We start from the raw sequence: 22,094 nt of genomic DNA, 5'->3' as shown, positions 1-22,094 counted from the left end.
TGAGGAATAGTTGCATGAGTTTTACTTCTATTTTTATACAAAGAAATGACTGTGAATTGGTTTCTTTAAATTCTTTAGTGATTTAAATACACTGTCTCTGATACGCTATTTAACAAGGTCACAGTATCACAGTATCACAGATTTCTAGGTTGGAAGAGACCTCAAGATCATCGAGTCCAACCTCCATCCTAACACTAAGTACTCCACTAAACCATATCGCTAAGCTCTACATCTAAACGTCTTTTAAAGACCTCCAGGGATGGTGACTCCACCACCTCCCTGGGCAGCCCGTTCCAATGCTTAATAACCCTTTCGGTAAAGAAGTACTTCCTAACATCCAACCTAAAACTCCCCTGTCGCAACTTTCGCCCATTCCCCCTCATCCTGTCACCAGGCACGTGGGAGAACAGACCAACCCCCACCTCTCTACAGCCTCCTTTAAAGTAACTGTAGAGAGAGAGAAGGTCGTCCCTGAGCCTCCTCTTCTCCAGGCTGAACAAGCCCAGCTCCCTCAGCCGCTCCTCGTAAGACTTGTTCTCCAGACCCCTCACCAGCTTGGTCGCCCTTCTCTGGACTCGCTCGAGCACGTCCATGTCCTTCCTGTAGCGAGGGGCTCAAAACTGAACACAGTACTCAAGGTGCGGCCTCACCAGAGCCAAGTACAGGGGCACAATCACTTCCCTAGACCTGCTGGCCACACTGCTTCTTATACAGGCCAGGATGCTGTTGGCCTTCTTGGCCACCTGAGCACACTGCTGGCTCATATTCAGCCGACTATCAACCAATACTCCCAGGTCCTTCTCGGCCAGGCAGCTTTCCAGCCACTCATCTCCCAGCCTGTAGCTCTGCTTGGGGTTGTTGCGCCCCAGGTGCAGGACCCGGCACTTGGCCTTGTTGAACTTCATACAGTTGACCTCAGCCCATCGGTCCAGCCTATCCAGATCCTCCTGCAGAGCCTTCCTGCCCTCGAGCAGATCGACACACGCACTTAGCTTGGTGTCATCTGCAAACTTACTGAGGGTGCACTGGACGCCTTCATCCAGATCATCGATAAAGATATTAAAGAGGACCGGCCCCAGTACCGAGCCCTGGGGGACACCACTAGTGACCAGCCTCCAACCAGATTTGACTCCATTCACCACAACTCTCTGGGCCCGGCTATCCAGCCAGTTTCTAACCCAGCAAAGCGTACGCTTCATTTACATAGGTCGTTTACATAGTTTGTTAAAAGATGTCCTCAAAAGAGATGGAACTTCTTATAAAATTTTCTTCTGCTGCTACTAGCATTTTGAATCTAAATGTGATTGTGGAATACAATAAATTTAATTTGCATGGGAAGTGACATAGACTTGTCTTTAGTTATGCAGATTTTCCTTAAGAAAAGAAAAAATACCTTCATGTGGTCTAAAATGGCTATTCTGTTTAGTTGGATTTCAGAAATAAAATCATTATGAATATGACATTAACAGTTGCAAAATATTGAAAAAGATATAATTCCACAGCCAGCAAAGGTGACCTCACAAGGAACAGTTCCTCCCAGATACCCTGTCATTAAAATTAAAGAAGTGAAATTACAGAATATAGATTCTGTAATCTATAAGCAAATCAGAGGGTCACAAGAGGATTTACTTGGTGAGAGAAGACTGATGGAATAACATAAAACCAGAGAAGTCATTACCATTTCAGCATACTTTTTCAGTAGATCACATTGTTTGCCATTTCACTTTCCCTTGAATGGTCTCTTTTCAACTTCAAGAAAAGAAAAAAAGAATCATCTGTAATATCACATGGAAAAATATACCATGTTAATACCCTAAAATAAATAAATTTTTAAAATCACTCTTTCAGATCAGTTTTAAATCCTAGGTATTGCTTTCCTATTTGGAGGGAGAAATTGCCTTGCATTTTATCCTATTTTAAGACTGTTTGTCTAAACATTTTATACTGCTTCCTCTGTGGCTATCTCCCTCCACAGTTTAACACAATCAAGCTTGCCAGTAGCATACAGATATACACCAACTGAAAATGCATTATATCTTTGAACTTCAACATTCTTAGGACAAATTCTGCAAGGAAAAGCTCTGATTGCCTTCAGCTATCTTATAAAAGGGAATTTTTATTAATCTCTTATTGTTTTCCCTCCATTATTTTTATAACTATTTACTTTAAGTACTGTAGAATAACTTCCATTTATCAAAAATGTTATAAAAACTCATTAGGTAAAGATATTGTTTGTTCTCCTTTTTCTTCTGGAATATGCTAAAAGGTAGTGTTTGCAGGCCTGTAGGAGGCATTTCCACAATCTTTGCATGGACTGTTTATGAATATGAATCTTAACTATGTCTTAAGTTAGCTTTAACTTCTCTATATTGGTCAAGATTTTGGATTTTAAGCATATCAGATTTGTGAAGTATTCACATCTTAGAGCAAAGAAAACTGTCTTTTTTTTTTTTCTCTGAACTCCATAGCTACTAATAGATTAGTAGGGAGAAACTACAAATTGTATTGATTAAAGACAAGCACAATTCCAATAGAAAAATGGTTTCGGTTTCTGCTTACTTTTCCCACTGATAGCCACAACCTGCCAGCCTGACTTCCACCTTCTTCAAAATGATCCTCAATTAATATTCTCAGTAGAAAACAAAGTGGCTACAGAATTCTGGTCTTGACGGACTCAAGATTTAAAAAGCAACATTTCACTTTATGGAGAACAAGTAAAAATGTTTTTAGAAAGATGTATTTTCTGTTGATATCACGAACTTATTTTCTGGAAATTATTTCCATCTTCTAGAAAAAGTCCTTTTCTGCCTGTTATAAAATGTTATTGTTTTCTACCCATTTTAAGAAAGAATTAGAAAAATAAGGATGAAACAAGTGAGAGAAAAGTTTTATACTGTTACTTAATGTTGATGTTTTGTCAGTCCAATAATCCAGAAAAAAAAATAAATCTGAGAATTCCTCAAGTTTAAATTTAATTTCATCAAAATAAATAATGAAGGGAATGGAAGGGAGAATTGTGAAATGCTTATGACCATAGTATAGAATGAGATTTATTTTTTTAAAGGTCTTTATCCCTAAAAATAGTTGATAGACAAAAAGAAATGTTTACTCCAAATGGAAAGTAAAGAACTCTGTTTTAGAAGTCCTCCAAACAAAAATATATAAGACTTGAATTTTGTCCTCCACCTCTTTTTTTCCCCTTCAGATAGAAATATAATTTTGATCAGTAGGCTAACTCTATTATTTGTGATAATATAAATATATTTTGTCTTTCAAAGATATTTTTGGCAAACACACAGAAAAACTAAACAAAACAAAACCCTCAAGTCTACATATTAATGGTAAAGCCAGAAGAAAGAAGAATTAAACAGAGACTTTTTGCAGGAGTTTTGTGTGTATATATATATACACATTATATATATATATAAACACTACGTACTTATATGTACATATATAAGTGCATAGGCTGCTGCTGCTCAAAATTACAAGTATTATTATTGTATTTTATTTGACTTCATAATGTGATGAAATTTTCAATGAGCCAATGAATCTTTCTGTGCTCTTTCATATTTGTTTATTTATTTATTATTGGAGGAAGTGTAAGAAAAAGAATTACAGTTTGCAGCAGATATAAGTGCTTGAGAGTAAAAATGCATTTCTACTCCCGCTTTCCTAATTTTTTCCCAGTAAAAATATGAGCTTATTTAAGAGTTTTTTCTTAAAAGCTGTATCAAGTTTCTCAGAACTTTAGGAATTCAAGAGCCTGGGCCAGCCTTAATTGATCTAATACAGCCATTGTTTTATCTTTTTCTGAGGCAGTGGTGGTGTTGATCCATTTGTGAGGTTAGACAGTAGTAACCTTATTCTGTCAGGCATATAAACTTAGCAGAAAGAGTTACAAACATTGCTAAAATTTAAGCCTGCCTTTTCAGTGATGACATTTGACTGGAAATAAGATAAATTTAGTCTTTGACCCAATCATCTTCTATTAGCAAACAGAGTTGATAAGAATCACCAGTATTGAAATGGAGATATATGAATTTGTTAACCACTGATATGTTCATCACTAGTAAGTCTTTCATTTTGTCTGCTTGATAAGGTAAAGATAGCAGTGAGTTAGCAGTTCTTAGCAGGGCTAGCAGAAACAAAAAAGCATCATCTTAAAGTCAACTAAATGTACTTACAACTCTAACAAAAAAATGAGTCAACTCTTAAGAGCTAGATACATGTAGGTAACTGCAGGTAACTAAAAGCTAATTGTTTAGTTCAAGCTAAAGATCTAAGCTTCACTTTTATTCATAGATAATGTCTTTTGCAGATATATTGTGGTACATTAACCTTGGCTGTCTGCTCTCCACATCTAGCTGCTCTCTTACTACCCCTCCTCAGCAAGATAGGGGAACAGAAAAAGATGAAAAAAACTTGTGGGTTGAGATAATGACAACGAAATCACCCACCAGTTACCATCACAGGAAAAACAGACTCAACCTGGAGAAGACTATTTTAATTTATTGCCAATTAATAGAGCAGTAAGAAAAAAAGACAAAACTAAAAACCACCATTCCCTCAGCCCTTCATTCTTTCCAGGGTCTTCACTCCTTCCTTCCTGACTCTCCTACCTACTCCCCTCTCACTTCCCTACCCCCCAAAAAAGGTGCAGGGAAGATGGGGAATGGGTGTTGCAGTCAGTTCAGAACACATTGTCTCTGCCACTCCTTTCTCCTCGCACTTTTCCCCTGTTCCAGCTCCAGACCCACAACGGGATACAGTTGAGCCCATCAGCCAAACTGGTGGCATCTCTTGGAAAACATTTTTAGGTGCGAAAAATGCTGTGAAGCATCTGTGAAAGAAATGAGAGAGAAAAAATGCAAAACAATCCTGCAGACACTGAAGTCAGTGAACAAGGAGGGGACAAAATGCTCCAGGCATCAAAACAGAGATTCCTGAGCAGCCTGTGGAAAGGACCATGGTGAAGCAGGTTGACTCCCTGCAGCCCATGGAGGCTTATGGGTGAGCAGGTATCTGAGCTGCAGCTGCTCAGTAGAGGACCCCACTCTTCAGCAGGTGAATATACCCCTGAAGGAGGCTGTAGCCCATGGACAGCCCACAAAAAGAGCAGGTTCCTGGCAGGAACTGTGGCCTGTGAAGAGAGTCCATTCTGGAGTAGGTTGTCTGGCAGGAGCTTCAGCCGATGATGTTCCTGATCAATTCTCACAGAGGTCACCCCAGCAGCCCCGAGCTGCCAAAACCTTTCCATGTAAAACCAGTACTTCTAGACATGTATCGAGGAGAGATTTACACCATTCCAACATAAGCTTCACTGAGAGCAAAAGGTTGTCTCAGTGCTTATGAAGAAAGGGTGAGAGAGCTAAGCCTGGAAAGAGAGCTTTAGCATGGAAAAGAGAAGGCTAGGAAGGGATCTTATCAATGTATATACATATCTTAAGGAAGGGTGTCAAGATGATGGGGCCAGACTCTTTTTGGCGGTGTTCAGCAACAGCACTAGAAGCAACAGGCACAAACACAGGAATTTCCATCTGAATATAAGGAAAAAAATTCTTTATTCTGAGGGTAGTAGAGCACTGGAATAGATTGCCCAGAAGGCTGTGGAGTGTCCTCTGGAGCTATTCAAAATCCTTCTGGATGTGATCCCATGCAACATGCTGCAAATGACCCTGCTTGAGCAGGAGGGTTGGACTAGATGATCTCTCGAGGTCTCTTCCAAACTCAACCATTCTGTGATTCTGTACTGAGTTGATCAAAGACGAATAGTTTAGTCATAATAGATCACTTCAATAAGATCAGTTGCAAAATGACGGCAGCTGGTTTCTAAATTAATCTTAGGAGAGTTTGGTTCTCATAAAACTGATTGCTCCATAGATAATTTGAACAGCACTGTCAAAAGTAAATTTGAAGTAACTGTTTTTGTTTGGCTAAATTGGTTTTACGTTTGTGCAAAACCAAAGCTCACAGGTACGTTGTGCTTGGAATTTCTAATTCAACTGTTACAATCCTGTTACCCTTTGCAGTTAACTTAATAGCCTTTTCACTTGTAAACAAACAAATAAATACATAACAATTATTTTCAAAATATATTGATACATTTTGTGATAAGCCACTGGGGTCACAGGCATCTTGTCACTTGTTAATCAGAATGTGATGGTGAAGGTGTTATATGAAATCAATTATAATACAGTTAAAAAAAAAAAAAAAAAGACTTCATATGACCTCAAATGATATATGGGAGGAAATGTCTCAAAATTACTAATCTACTTTTTAATATTTTTAATGAAACTATCTATCCTTTGATCCTGACAGATCTTTGTAATTCACTCTTTCCCTAACTTAAAAGAAAAAGACAACACTGACAGCACTGATGATTCAGCTTCATATCTTCTACAAGCATCCTTTCAGCTTCTCTCCACAGACTGAATGTTGCTTCGTCATTTCTCTGCTCTTTCTATTAGTATGTAGCATTTTTTTTTTTTTTCAGCAGAGGTATGCTAGTAGGTGAAACAGCTAATGACAAAATTCTCATGTACATCAGCGAATTCAAATGCCACCCACAGTCAGCTTTCTGTGTTCTTTTACGTGGCAAGGATTTGGTAGCAGGATTGGGAAAGAGTCTGCAGGAGTAGCCATTGTGAGAAGAGTTCAGAAGCTGCCCCATAAAAGCCAGTTCCAGCTGCCTCCACAGGGACCCTGTGCTGTCACCAGCTGAGCCAAAGAGAACAGATTTAAGAAAAGAAAAACAATTGCCGTCCAACAGCAGCTGGGAGAGAAGGATGAGGAAATGTGTGAAGAAAAACAGTCCTGCAGACACCAAGATCAATGAAGAAGGAGGGCAGGAGATGCTCCAGGCACGCAGCAGCAGTTCCCCTGCGGCCTGTGGAGAGGCCCCTGGTGGAGCAGGCTGTCCCCCTGCAGCCCATGGGTCCCACACGGAGCAGATCTCCACGCTGCAGCCCGTGGAGGAGCCCCCGGTGGAGCAGGTGGATATGGCCTGGAGGAGGCTGCAGCCCATGGGGAGCTCCCGCAGGAACAGGCCCCAGGCTGGAGCTGCAGCCCGTGGAGAGGGGCCCACTCAGTAGCAGGGGGTCTGGGGGGAGCTGCTGCCCGTGGGGGACCCGTGGTGGAGCAGTTTGTTCCTGGCAAATGGACCCCGTAGTACAGACCCATACTGGAGCAGATCTTGAACTGCAATGTGTGGGAACCCCACACAGGATCAGTATGGCAAGGACTGCATCCAATGCAAGGGACCCCATGTTGTATCCGATAAAGAGAATGAAAATGAAAGAGCAGCAGATGACAAAGTTTTATGGACTGGCCGCAACCCTGATTCCCTGCTCCTCTGCATTGCTCTGGGTGAGGATGTAGAATAGGGTGAATGGGTGTAAAGGTGTTTTTATATATTTTTTTTGTCTTTTTCCTCACTGCTCTAGTCTGTTAGTAATAGGCAATAAATAATAATAATTTCCCAAGGCTGAGTCTTTTGCCCATGATGGTAATTGATGAGTTAGCTCCCTGTCTTTATCTCAATTCATTTTTTTCATCATATTTTTTCCCCCTGTTCTACTGAGGAGCAGAAGTAAGACAGCAGCATGATGGTGCTTAGCTGTCCATTGGTTTTAATCCACCACACTAACTTAAAATATTTTGAGAGATATAGATTGACATTTTCCTCCTTCTCTTCCTGTAAAATACTCGAGAATTATTTATTTAATCTTTTAATTTGCATCTTTAAAAATTTCTATTAAATTTCTCTATCAGATAATCCATTCACATGGACAGAGACTTGGTTGAAATAGGAACTGATTGAACATAAAACAAACAAAAATACTTTTGTTCACGTGCAGTGAAAGACAAGATATTCTAAATATTTTCTTTATTGTTAACTCTTAAAAGAGTGGATTTTATTAAACATAAATGCAATGAAGAAGTCTCCAAAAGTAATACCCCTCTTTTCTTATCAAAATAAATGAGTTAAACTGAAAAGCATAGTTATTTCTTGTACTGTAATGAAAAGCTGCAAATACAGTCACAGTGTCTAAATTTATGACCTGTAAACTGAGCTCCTTTCAGCAATGAAAACATTGGAGATACATGCATTGTCTTACACTCAGCATTACTTCAGGTGGGAAGAGACTGATAAAGAAGATTCATAAAGTAAAAAATATACAACAAAGAATACGATTCTCCTCCATTAAAATAAATTTCATAGTTACTTCAAACCATACTAATGGCATATAAGCCAATGATTTAGAGAAAAACTAAGGAAAAATAGTAATAGAGAATTCAAATGCACTGTTAATATACCTTTTTGTGCTGATGCCACAACAAACTATTTTGCTACAGGACTTGACAATCACACAAGAGGAATAAGTTTAATGTACTGTATTCTAGGTCGTAAAAACCCCTTTTACTATAACCATGACATTCTACAACTGAAGAAGATGGCCCAAAAAGCCCCGAGTGGTAATTGGAGATATTTGTTTCAACAGTTAGAACCCACCCACATGATCTAGATGAATATGCAATATTTCATTAACTCTTACTGTCCTCTACTCACTCAGCTTCATCTCGCTTCACTTGGGATTCCTATGCCTTCTGGAATGGTACAATCTCTGCAGGAGACATCAGTCCTTCAGCTGGACCTTTTTAATTTCCTGAGAGAGAACACAATAGCAACATCACTACTACATGCAATGAAATACAATGTAGTTAAGATAAAATAGTGCATCATGTTTCAGAAGCATTCCTTGAGCAACAGACATTAGTGAGCCCTTCTCTACTAATGGCTGATGGCTGATGAGAAACTCAAAATGAACTGGCAACGGTGCACTTGCAGCCCAGAAAGCCAACAGTATCCTGGGCTGCATTAAAAGAAGCATGGCTAGCAGGGCAGGGGAGGTGATTCTCCCCCTCTATTTTTGCTCTTGTGAGAGCTGTACTGCATTCAGCTCTGGGATCCCCAATATAAGAAGGATATGAACGTATTAAAGCAAGTCCAGAGGAGGGCCATGAGGATGGTCAAAGGGCTGGAGCACCTCTTCTATGAAGACTGAAGGAGTTGGGGTTGTTCAGCCTGGAGAAGAGAAAGCACCAGGGAGACCTTATAGCAGCCTTCAATTACCTAAAGGAGGCCTACAAGAAATCTGGGAAGGGACACTTTGTCAGGGATTGCAGTGATAGAACACGGAGTAATGGTTTTAAACTAAACAAGGATATATTTAGATTGGATATTCAGAAGATATTCTTTACCATGAGGGTGGTGAGGCACTGGAACAGGTTGCCCAGAGAAGAAGCCCCATCCCTAGAGGTGTTCAAGGCCAGGCAGGATGGGGCTTTGAGCAACCTGATCTAGTGGGAGGTGTGACAGGAGGGCTGGAACTAGATGATCTTTAAGGTCCATTCCAACCCAAACCATTCTATGATTTTATGATTCTATGATTAATGTAGAAAGGATAGAATTAAATAGCAGGTTTGGTTAACAGATTTTATAGTTAGATTTGTAAGAATCTCCCTATTTTATTTTTATTCTTAATTACTTGGAGGCATTCAAAGTTATCTCTGATTTTAATTTCTACTTTTTTATTTTTTATATTAGATATTTTAGCTATGTTTTGGAATTGTTTGATAATGCATGACTTTTTTTTTTAAATAATGCATCAGATTTTTATATATGAAACACTGACAATTTGGTTTGTATCTTGCTTTACACACATACACACAACATTTATGACTTGCATATATGTGGCCAGTATAATAGCAGTGCTTTTGTTTAAACACTTTCTACTATCTAACATGAGCCACACAGTTACTAAACAAGGCCATACTGCTTTTCAGCCTCCTTTTGTTCTTGGTATATATATAGCTGAAAATAAAGTACATTTTCTTTTACTCTGACATGTTGAATAGGAACTAGCCCTTCACATGCTCTGATAGCATCAAACAGCTTGAATATTGCTCAGTCAACAGAATTTCTCAAAACATTTCAAAAACAAATCATCAAATAGTATTTTGAGGTCCATTAAAGGGAAACAAAACAAAACAACTTTGCTTTCAACATGTGAAGTGATATTCATAGGTGTATTTCCAAAACTGGCTCTATTTTCCTTTTTAAGGAATCCAGTTCATTTTAAAAGCCAGCCATACATTGATGGAAATAAAGGAAAATTACAGCCATTAAATGCGGACAGGAAATGTGTGCACCAGCTTTAACTCAACATGAAAATTAAATCCAAACTAGGTCTAGGTTTTAATGTTAATTGTTCACATGCCCTCAATACAAATTATTCACACTAACGTGCTGCATTAGCCAAGCCTGTCACTTCTACAATTATTATTTTTGTTGTTGTTGTTTTGTAAATGTCACCTCATTTTGTGTCCATTGTGGGAATTTAGGTAAGCTGCTTTAGTTGTAAGAAAGTTCTGAGCATAACATTTAAGGCTGCTGCTGCAGTTTCATGGATCATTAACAATTTGCTAATATTGTTTTAGCTTGCAAATTAGTGCAGCTTAGTGACTAAGGAAAGGTTCCATAGCTGTCATCAATCAGACTAAAATTCTTCATGCATGAGATGAAAAACGATTTTTAGCCTTTGAGGCTCAGACAGCAATTACTGAAAAAAAAAAAAAAAAAAAAAGCAGGGGGAGGAGTGAGGGGGAAAAGAAAGTGTTCAAATGTAAAATGTTAGTAATTCTATTAAATGTATTTCTTGTTGCACTAGGAAAGAACTAAAACATGCTATGTAACCATGCCTTAGCCTCCTCCTACACTAATGAAGCGACAAACTTTAGAGGGGAAAAAAAAAAAAAAAAAAAAAAAAAGCCTTTCCTTGAAAATGACAAGAGATTGGTGAATAAAGAAGCAAAACAAAACAGACAAAAAATAACAAAACCTGGGAGTTTTTAGAAATATATTTCCTTCAGCCGTCCTCCCATTCCTTTTGTATTTGCTCATCTTGAACATCTGAGTGACTGAATTTTATTCACGTGGATGCTCACAGAAACTAAATCCTTCGTTTCCATGCTCTAGGACTCAGAGAGAGAAAATTTTAAATACCATGTACACACATTTTCATGAAAGTGGGAAATATCAGGCTTTTCAGATTCTCTTGTCAGAGTCCTACCACAGTACTGTTAAGAAGGCAAAAGGCAGTTCTTTGGGACCACTCAACAACTGAGTGCAAATTCTGTTATTGCTGAATTTCTTCAGAGCAACTAGCAGTTTCAGTCCACACAGCATGAGCCTGCAACTCACAGTGGGGTTTCTTTGCCTGCCTCTCCAGCACAGCAGAGGGCAAGGAAAGATGCATTATAAAGAGTGGAAAGCAGAAACTCTAGTGAGCTGTCTTGTAGCATAAACTAGCATGTGGTCAGTCTTCAGCTTCACTTAAACGAGCAAAGTAGATTTCTCATCAGGTTGTTTTTCATTTTGTTTTTTAACCAAGCTATTGTGGTTTACCCCCAGCAGGCAGCTAAGCACCACAGAGCTGCTCACTCACTCTTCCCAGGTGGGATAGGGGAGAGAACTGGAAACGAAAAAGTGTAAGAACACATGAGATAAAGTCTTCACCTTTATACTAGGTAAAGCAACAGCTGCATGTGCAAGCAAAGCAAAACAAGGAATTAATTTAATAGTTCCCATTGGCAGGCAGGTGTTCAGGGTACATCATGCATAACAGTTTCTTGGGAAGACAAACGCCATCACTCTGAACACCTCCCTCTTCTTCTTTCTTTACCCCAGCTGTTATTGCTGAGCCTGACACCATATGCAAGTATGAAGTATCCCTTTCGTCATTTTGGGTCAGCTGTCCTGGCTGTGTTCCCTTCCACCTTCTTGTGCTCCCCCCGCCCCCCCAAGCTTCCTCACTGGCAGGGCAGCACATGCAGCATAAAAGTCCTTGGCTCTGTGTAAGCACTGCTCAGCAACAACTAAAAGCCTCAGTGTGTTATCACCACCATTTTCATCAAAAATCCAAACCACAGCACCATACAAGTCTCTATGAAGAAAATTAACTATCACAGCGAAAAACATGAAACAAGCCCTCTCACTCCAAGTATTTTTCTCTCATTCATCATCCTAATATTCTCAGCTTTTCTGTTTTCCTATTGCTTTCATTGCTGCATATTTCCTTGTAGCCTTTTCCAGTTTCATACTTTCACAAAACTTCCAACTGAATCTTCTCCTTTCCTTTTCCTTTCCTCTACCACTTCTGGTAACTGTCTTGGTCTCATCTATCCCATTGTGAGTCAACAGTCCTCTCTTTCAAATTCTTTCACCTCTGTGTGGAACCTTGTAAAGTTTATCCATTGGTTTATAAGCTGTACTAAAGAAATAGAGAAAACACAATGTACAGTAACATCCATATCATGGTGATACTGCCTTTTGTCATCTTCAAACCATCCACCTCTATCAGGGATTGTACAAGCAATTTTTCTCCTGTCAAAGAGAAATGCATGCAGAAAAGAGTATGTGTCTGTACAGCAGCCATAGCAGTTGTCATCAGTGTTTACATTAAACCCCCAGAATCTCAGATAGTGAACTGGGGTATTAATATGAGAACAGACATCACTGTAGTGCCATCACATTTTGTAAAGTTCTGTCAAGGCTGCTGGAAAGAAAGGCCTCATTTTTCAAAGTTATCTAAATTATTTTCAGGATCAGAGTCTATGTTCTTTATGTTTGGGATGGGAGAGAGGTTAAGCGTCAGACATATCCATAAGTCTCCATAAACATAATGCAATATTAGTAATCAAGATAATGCAAAACCACTGGAAATATATTGAGATAAAACAATATTTTATCAGTGTACCGTAAACTAGAATATTAAGATGGCCAATATTTTCTAAGAAAGAGCCCACTGTAGCTGAAACAAGAAAGTTTATTTATTTATTTATTTTGTCTACAGTTACAAGACAGTGACTCATTTCAATTTTGTCTGCCTTCTAAGATAACCTAGTTTTGTCTGGTTTCCACCTCTCTCGGATTAACTTCCTAAGGAACAGAAATCATATCATGTAATGTATGTGATGAACCAAAACTCAATATAACTCTTTTTTATTGGGCAACTGCAAAACTGCTTACAGTCAACCAATACAGTAAGAAACCAGAGACAAAGAAATGGACACATTCTGGAAAAGCAAAAAAAAAAAAAAAAGTTTTGACAACTTATTTCATAGAGAATATTTGCTTAGCTTTATAGCTTTACATTAAGATATTAATTAATTTAATAAATTAGTAAATAAGACAAAGATTTGATTATTGTAATCATAACGAGGCATTGTGTCATTAAAAGAAAAAAAAAAAAGGCACATCAATTTTAAAATGGTAAAAATAAAAAAATAAATCTTAGCTCTGATCTCAAATCCAGCCTAATTTAATGTTAATTTAATTGAATTTGACCAAGAAAGTGCATACTTACCTGTGTTACATCTGTGCCAATTAACCTTGGTTAACACGTCGAGTTAGAATCTTATACTTAAGAAATTTCATACTGAAGACTACTCCTAGTTGATTTGATGGTACACAGGTATATGATGATCAGGGTTGCCATGCCACAATTAGCAGATGTGAAAATAGATAGATTTTCATCATGGTACCAAAATTTTGTTGTGTCAAGAAATTTGTTGAGCTTGTTATTTGAAATTATGAACTTTATTTTAATAATTTTAAAAATTCTCTCAAAATGATGATTTCTGAATTTTGGAACAATATGGAAAAACTACAGGGTCACATTAAATATTTTACCTTTTTAGGATCAATATATAATAAATATATATATATATATTTAAAACGTTTTTGACTTTGTTATTTTTAATTTAAGATAGGCATAGGCAAAAGGACCTGAGAAATCAGGTGGCTGCATTTTAACATTTCAGCTTGACCGCAATAAAAAATCTATAGGACAAGAATATAAATATGCTAAATCTAAGATCTGAAACATGGTTAATCATATTTGACGTTTCTAAAAGTCTTAAACTGTACATAGGTATCATATTTTCTTGGTATGCTAAGTGTTAATTTGGTAGTGTATGCCATATACATATTTCTAATTATGACATTTATAATCAAATTATCAAGGAAAAGTTATTACAGTTAGATTTATTTTATACACCCACTGTATGTAAACAAGATAATGCAATCAAACAATCAAAAAAGTAATAATTTACTGCTGTTTCTTTCCATTTATAAGGACTTTTTTTTTTTTTTTATCAGCTTGACAAAATGAGTCATGAGTTCTATTTCAAAATTCACTTTCCTTTAAAAGTTTATTTAGGAACATCAGAAACACAAAAATAAGAACTAAAAAGAAAGGGACAGAGAAAAAAGTACTTCTCTTTCAATATTTCCTAAAGAGTATATTTTAGTTGTTGTTACAAATAAAATTTATTGTTATTATTACATTATTATTAATGTAATAAATTTGATGTCATGTGTTACCTAATAGGAACACAGTATATATTCTAGGCTAATCATTTATTTTGCAGTCAATGCATATCAGGTGTCAGTCTTTGCTTTCAATAGATAAAAAAACTTTCATGCATCTAATGCAAGGGAAAAAAAAATCTTTAAACATATTATAGATTTCCCAATTAATATTTTAGAAAATAATTAGTCAAACATTTCACTCAACAGGTATCAACTTTGAAAGCTTTGAAAATGGTACCCAGTAGAGGTTTTCTAGTTTTATCTCTGGGTTTCACCTTTTGTTGTCTTTTTTCAATTTTAATTATTATAATTTTAACGTGTTTATTTAGCTAGAAGATCTCATTAATATATAAACTATTATAAAGCAACTTACAGTATGGTAGCCCTGGTGAGCACAGATGAATTAAAAATAAGAACAAAAACAAGAAAACACCCGCCACTTGCAATGAGTTAACTTTCCTCCACACCATGCAGAATGGAAACTAAACAGTGTTAGTGTTTGTAATGTATTATCTCCTTATGGTTAAGCAATTTTGTATAGCTCTCATGGAACTTTGTAGTTTATTTGTAGTTTGGATAGAAGATTCATCTCTAAGTACTATTTCTGTGTGTTTAGGTCTTGTAAAGAAGTATAATGACTAAATTAATTTAAAATGATAATATTATTTGCTTTCTTAGAAATACTAGGTAAAATGAAATATTTTCTAAGGCAAATTTATGCTGTTTACAAAACAACTTTTATTTGAACTTCTACTACTTAAATAAATGGAAAAATTTACCCGTTCTCAAGGCTGCATAACCATCAGTAGCCTTACTGTACCAGTCGAAATGCTGATCTAATCATCAGTATATTGGAAATCCTTGCCATTGCACCCACCTAAAACTCATCTGGCTTTTTGTCTGTGCTAGGACTTAATTATTGCTACTTTTAGTTGTTGAGAGACAAAAGGCAATAGCCAAATGCAATTCCAATATATAAATACATATTTTTTCCCATTGAAAATGTTATTAAATCACTCAAATCTCCTTACAATCCCATAGGAGCAATATTCACTAGATCATAATTTATTTAAAAATAATTCACTAAAACACAGAACACTGACCAAAAGAAAACTACCAACTATGAAGAAGACTGCACAGTGTCTTTGCTGGGTGTACTAACCTTTTTCCAAAAAGCTGGAAAATTTTGTAGTTAATCTTTTCTGTGCATAATGTGGATTAAACTATATTGCCTACTGACAGTGAATGTTACTAGTTTTAGCAGTGGATAAATTCAACCTGAATTGTGCCAAAAGACTTGTATATCTTATTCAGACTCTAAACAAGTAAAACTCAAAATCAAAACAAAATAAACTGTCAAAAGCGACCATCTTATATTTAAAGGTTTTTAAAAGTAAAAAAGACAATGCATATTTTGTCAGTAAACAATCAGTAAAATACTATTCTAAAAATCAATTTACATGTATTGTCATTATTTAATAAATAGTATTACACTTAATGTCACAATACATTGCAAGTGTACATTGCTCAAAATACCCTTACACCACTATTATGGACAGCATTACAATGGAGCATTAAAAGCTTCCGCTGTTCTAAAGTTGTTAATGGTCTTAATAGCATGCCATAAAAATAGCAAGGATATGATTCTGTTTAATTATTACTAATTATTTATTATAAACATGTTTATAAAAGTAACCGGCAGAGAATCTGATCTCCATCTCTAAACAATATTTAGACTGGACTGTGTTTAGTATGTGTTTTGAAAAACCATTAACCTACCTTGGTCTGCTACGTAGCTTAGCAGACTATGAGATGAACAGGTTCATTCTTTGTTTCCTAGACAGGAAAAATGAGGATGCAAATTAGTATCTTTAAAAATCTCTGTCTACAGTCACTGCTCCTCTCCATGGACTGCAGTTCCAGCCTGGAGTCTGCTTGTGTGGGGCTACTCCATGACTCCTCCACATCCACCTGCTCCACCATGGGCTCCTCCACAGGCTGCAGCTTGGAGATCTGCTCCGCCATGGGACCCATGGGCTGCAGGGGGACAGCCTGCTCCACCAGGGGCCTCTCCACAGGCCACAGGCGAACTTCTGCTCCATGCCTGGAGCACCTCCTGCCCTCCTTCTGCACTGGCCTGGAGGTCTGCAGGGCTGGTTCTCACTCCTCTCTCCCAGCTGCTGTTACACAGCTGTTGTGGTTTTTTTTTTTTTTTCCTTTCATAATTATGTTCTTACAGAGGTGCAAACAGGGTTACTTGCTGGCTCTGCTTTGGTCAAAAGTAGGTCCATCTTTGAGCCAGCTGGAACTGGCCCTTATCTGACATGGGGCAACTTTGGACTCTTCACAGAGGCCATCCTGCAGCCCACTCCCTACCAAAACCTCTCCACATAAACCCATTATATCAGATGTTAAAAATGTTTAAAAAATGATTTATTTATTTATTTTTAAAGCTGTTAAAAAAAGATGTTATAAACCTATTATATCAGATGTATCGATCACCAACCACATGAAGTTTAACAAAAGCAAGTGCCAGGTCCTGCACCTGGAACGGAGCAACCCTGGCTATACATACAGACTGGGCGACGAGACACTGGAGAGCAGCCCTGCAGAGAGGGATCTGGGGGTTGTGGTTGACAGCAAGCTGAATATGAGCCAGCAGTGTGCCCTGGCAGCCAGGAGGGCCAACCGTATCCTCGGATGCATCGAGCACGGCATTGCTAGTCGGTTGAGGGAAGTGATTGTCCTGCCCTACTCTGCACTGGCACGGCCTCACCTCAAGTACTGTGTTCCGTTCTGGGCACCACAGTACAAAAAGGACATTAAACTGTTGGAGAGTGTCCAGAGGAGGACGACGAAGATGGTGAAGGGCCTAGAGGGGAAGACGTATGAGGAGCGGCTGAGGTCACTGGGCCTGTTCAGCCTGGAGAAGAGGAGGCTGATGGGGGGACCTCATCGCAGTCTACAACTTCCTCGCGAGGGGGAGTGGAGAGGCAGGTGACCTATTCTCTGTTATCACCAATGATAGGACCTGTGGGAACGGTGTTAAGCTGAGGCAGGGGAAGTTTAGGCTAGATATCAGGAAGAGGTTCTTCACCGAGAGGGTGGTCACACACTGGAACAGGCTCCCCAGTGAAGTAGTCACTGCACCAAGCCTGTCTGAATTTAAGAAGAGATTGGACTGTGCACTTAGTCACATGGTCTAAACTTTTGGACAGACCTGTGCGGTGCCAGGAGTTGGACTTCACGATCCTCATGGGTCCCTTCCAACTTGGGATATTCTATGATTCTATGATTCTGTGTTGGTCACACTACATTTGTACTGTTTTGGTATGTTTGTATTCGTAAGGAAAATTATATTTAAATATTTTGTAAGTAAATTAATATTTACTATATCCAGTTTTATATATTTTTAATTAACAGGTGTAACAGGTCTCTGCTTTTGCAACAAGAGGAGAGACAAATGAGCATCTTACACAGTGTTATTCTTTCACATATAAATAAACCAAGAGACTTTTATTCTTCACTGTGAGAAGAAACAAATGTAGTACAAATGAAAACTTGAACATTTATTTGAGACAAGTTTTATCTCTAGTCTTAATAAATTTACCATTCAATGGTTTCATGGAAATTTTCTCATGACCTCTATTTATGTAACAATAGGAAGAAACGCAAGGTATCCTCGAATTAAAACATTGATTTAAACCTAACCTTAGTTCCCAAGCTTTTCCTACGATTGCTGGCTCAGAAAGAAATACTTGTAAGACTAGATGCGTATTCCCTTAAGCTGGGTAATTCTGCCATGTATGAAGCTTTGTTTATTTTACTTCCAAATGAACACAATATATAAGGTGCAATGTACCAAGACAAAATGTAACAAAGATCTCTGAGGATTGGAGGTGTGTTTGTGAAAATTTTCCAGGTATTTTGAAATATAGGAGCTTTCAATATGCAATGTAGATTACTTCCGTGTCAATCCCAGGATCGGGGGGGGGGGGGGGGGGGGGGGCAGGAAGGGAAAGAAGAAAGAAGGGAAAGAAGGAGGGAAAGAAGGAAGGAGGGAGGGAAGGAGGAGGAGAACATCATTTCACACCTAGATTTAAATTAAATTTAGTGTTCTACAATACTATTGATCCAGCAAATGAGCTTTCCATTGTCAGGGAACAGCAAGCATAAGCTGCTCTACATAGAAAAAGGAGGCCAGGAGCTAAAAATCTCACTAGGCAGATAGGTCAACAACCCTGCCAGCAAGGGACACCATTACAGAGTACCCATGTAAGAAGAGAAGAGGATTGGTGGCTATGATCAGGAGCAGCCAACAGCCCTGTGATAGACAACCTTGACTATCATTAAAATGAATGTCTGAGATCTGGCCAGAAAGTCAAATTAGCGGATCCAGGTTGGGGTCAGCAAGTGCAATGTCAGGCAAAGGCACAGATGCAATGAGCTAAAGCAAGGGCCTGAGCTTAAACACAAATCCCAAGCAAAGGATGCAGAAACCCCAGATGAAGCTCGAAGAGCTTACCTGTTTTCACATCACTCTGATCCCAGGTTACAAAGCTGAGCAAAATCAGAGGTGATTTTGAACATGGATAGCCAAACACCTAGAAGGTGTAGGAAGAGGCAGTAGATCTCCACAGTTCCTTCAGTGTTCTGATACCTGAATCAGTCAAATTTTTGTCCAGTCAACAGGAGTTTAAATGCTGTGAGAGTTCAAAGCCTTAGCTACTGGACAAATAAGAACAGGACAATCTGCTGAAGCAGAGTATTGCCTCAAGATTTCCAGCAGTTTTCTTTTTGGTTTGGTTAAGGTGACTTCTGTACTTTAATTTCAGTCTTGGAAGGTACTCAGATTAGAAGACTTAAAAAAAAGAAAAAACAAAAACCAACCAGAATTACAAAAACAATCAAAAAGGTGCTTGTCTGTTTTTCATGCAGTTTTGAAGGAATCTACTTTAACTTGCTTTTTCGATAGGAAAAGTTGTGCATAAGTAGAAGCATATGTAAGAGTTCCATTTATCTAATTTATTTGCTATCTCTTCACCAGGAGAAAGCACTCTTCCAACTGTTTCAGTATCACTTTCACAATACTGTAATGCATTTAAACTGTTTCAATGAAATTTGATAATAGCCACTTGTTTAACAGTTCTACCAGATTGTGGCCCTTTATCTAAAAGCTTGTAAACAAAATACATGAACAAAATAATAAAAATTCTTAACTGCATTTTTACACTGAAGAATTTTTATTTATTTATTTATTTATTTACAGATGGGTAGATGTTAAAGTGCAGTAGGGGAAATGTATTCATTGCCATATTCCTTCACCAGTTTAATGAAGACTCCTCCTTAAACTGAAATTTAGGAAACTCTGATCTTTAAACTTTGAAAGATAAGAAGCAGATACAAAATTCTATATCACGTTGAAAAATGCTTCCCCAAATGTATAATTATTCACGTGGAGTATAACCAATAAATGATATCATAACCATGATATCAGACTACTTTTCATCCAACAGGAATTTTTTCTTTCTCCTAGCCTGACTTGGCCACTATAATGTTTTGTTCTCTTTATCACGATACATAGATCTTGTTTGTCATCTGGACAGAAAAATCCACTGTTCACCCCAAATAGTATTCAATACTAAGGTTATTGAGTTTGACCACTAGCATCATGCATCTCAAATTTGCATATCGTAAACTTTATCTGCGGTATGTATTAGATCCGTTCAGACCAGAGGTGATGTTCTAGTGTTTCTTCCCCTCCACAGTAAATTTCAGACAAGTTTATTGAAGTCTTTTAAAAACAGATGCCATTAAATACATCCAAAGTATTTCAAAATAATAAAATCACTAAGAAATAGAATCTGCAAAGCTGTTTCAGAGCAGTGCTTTAGTTATTGTGAAATTCTAATTTTCTAGTTGTGGTTAATGATGTAGAAAGAGTATGTGATGAGGCCTAATGTCAGACTGCTACCAAGTGCTAGAAATTGCAGAAGTTACCTACTTAGAGTAATTTATTGCTAAATAATATCTAACCTGCTTCAACTGTATTCCCAACAGCCTCATTTTTTACTCAGCACATCTAAATGATTAAGAATAAAGCCATTGAAGTCAATACATTTGAATTAACACTAATCAAAGTCAATGGAAAGCAACATTTTTTTTTTCCCACTAAAACAAAGCATAGTAAGCACAAGTCAAATTATAAGTAAGATGGTTTGGAAAGCTACATTTCTTCGATTTTTTTCCATCACTAATTCCACTTCAGAGATATGAAAAATAGTTAGATATAAATTCTGGTCTACATTTCTATAGCGTTCATAGGAATCATAGTGTTTTAGTGAACAAAACGCAACAAAACCACTCCTGAATTTCTACTCCTGTAATCACATCTGTAACAGCTGATTAGGAACATTCTGCTTTTGCAAATTAAACACAAATAAGCTAGCTGCAGAAGGAGCAACACACTGGAGAATCAGACCTATTGCCAATAGAAGGGATCTTCAATAACTGTCCAACATTACAGAATTCCATCAATGAAGGAAAAAGTAGTTTGCAAACTACTAGGGACTTTGTCCTGCATTTAAAACAAACTAAAACACATAATTTGTGATAACACTTCTCATTCATAGAACTAATCTTCATTCTTTGGCAGGTTGCTGGCTGTTTAGGAGATCGTTAGACATAGTTGTAGTAATTTGGTTATTTAAGTTGAATATCTCCCTGCTAAATTTAATCCCTCCCATTAACATCATAAATTTTGACAAAATCCCTTGAATTTGCAAATGATATAGCCTTGTAGTTATTTATATATTCAGTGATGTAGCTACAAGGTTGAAGACAACATAACTACTTTAGATAATGAATTTGTGAACTTCTTGTGTTCCCCATTTCTAGGATCAGAAAATGACTTGCCAGAGCTACTCTGACACCTTTTTGGGTACAAACCAAAGATTTAGCAATGGCAGACAAATTATATCTGGTATATTTCCTCTTTTTATCTTATCTGATCTCCTAGTTTTTATTAATCTACTTGTTTCACCTTGAAATATTCACTATACTTACAAATTTGGGATTGATGTTTTGTCCTGGGACTGAAGATTTGTATTAAATAGCTACCAAAGAAAAGGACACTTAGCAACCTCCCTCATTGTCTCTGCCTAGAGTGCCATGACCCCATGTCAGCTCCTGCCCCAGCGAGGCTGCAGTAAGGCTGGACTCCTCCCAGCCTTATTCTGCCTGCCAGCCATGTCCCCCACCAAACTAGACCCACCCACAGACCCATGTCCCAGCCTGTTTTTGGCCTATCCCTGCCCCAGGGAGGTGCCTGGTGCCACCAGCAGTTCCCTAGGGGGTACCTTTGGCTTTTGGAGGTGGGATGGGCCCTGTCTGTGAGGCACTGCCCTGATCTCTCCTCAGGCCCCAGTGCCCAGCTTCCAGAGAGCTACCAGCCCTTACAGTGCCCTGACAGAAAATGGAAAGTTTTCTGTTTTCTCATTAATATTCTGACCGGAGGTAACCAATATGCTCTTTGTACATATTCTATTCTAACCAACTGTTCACTATATATACGTTTTCCGTAACAACTTTTCGTCATGATTCTCAATATGGAGTCAAACCAAATCCGTTTTCATTTTCAGGATGTCATTTGGTTTTATTT

At 37.8% G+C, this 22,094-nt stretch overlaps 1 long non-coding RNA gene across 5 annotated transcripts in view; it reads right to left on the bottom strand.

Moving 5' to 3' along the window:
* The window catches only part of LOC310892563, a 113,504-nt gene that overhangs the window by 16,629 nt on the left and 74,781 nt on the right, over positions 1 to 22,094 (bottom strand). The window contains exons 3-8 of one of the 5 annotated variants that reach the window (XR_014578218.1): positions 18,960 to 19,094; positions 16,214 to 16,270; positions 13,428 to 13,512; positions 10,902 to 11,034; positions 8,570 to 8,666; positions 1,679 to 1,749 (exon numbers count right to left, since the gene is read on the bottom strand). This is a non-coding gene — a long non-coding RNA (uncharacterized lncRNA). Of the gene's footprint in view, positions 1 to 1,678; positions 1,750 to 8,569; positions 8,667 to 10,901; positions 11,041 to 13,427; positions 13,513 to 16,213; positions 16,271 to 18,959; positions 19,095 to 22,094 lie in introns of all 5 variants that reach the window. The other 4 variants (XR_014578219.1, XR_014578220.1, XR_014578217.1 and 1 more) reach the window with 4 other exon arrangements.

The sequence above is a fragment of the Anser anser genome, assembly GCF_964211835.1.
Source record: "Anser anser genome assembly, chromosome: 1".
NCBI classification, from domain to species: domain Eukaryota; kingdom Metazoa; phylum Chordata; class Aves; order Anseriformes; family Anatidae; genus Anser; species Anser anser.
The sequence above is the reverse complement of the archived record's forward strand: the minus strand, read 5'-3'. Positions and strand labels throughout refer to the sequence as shown.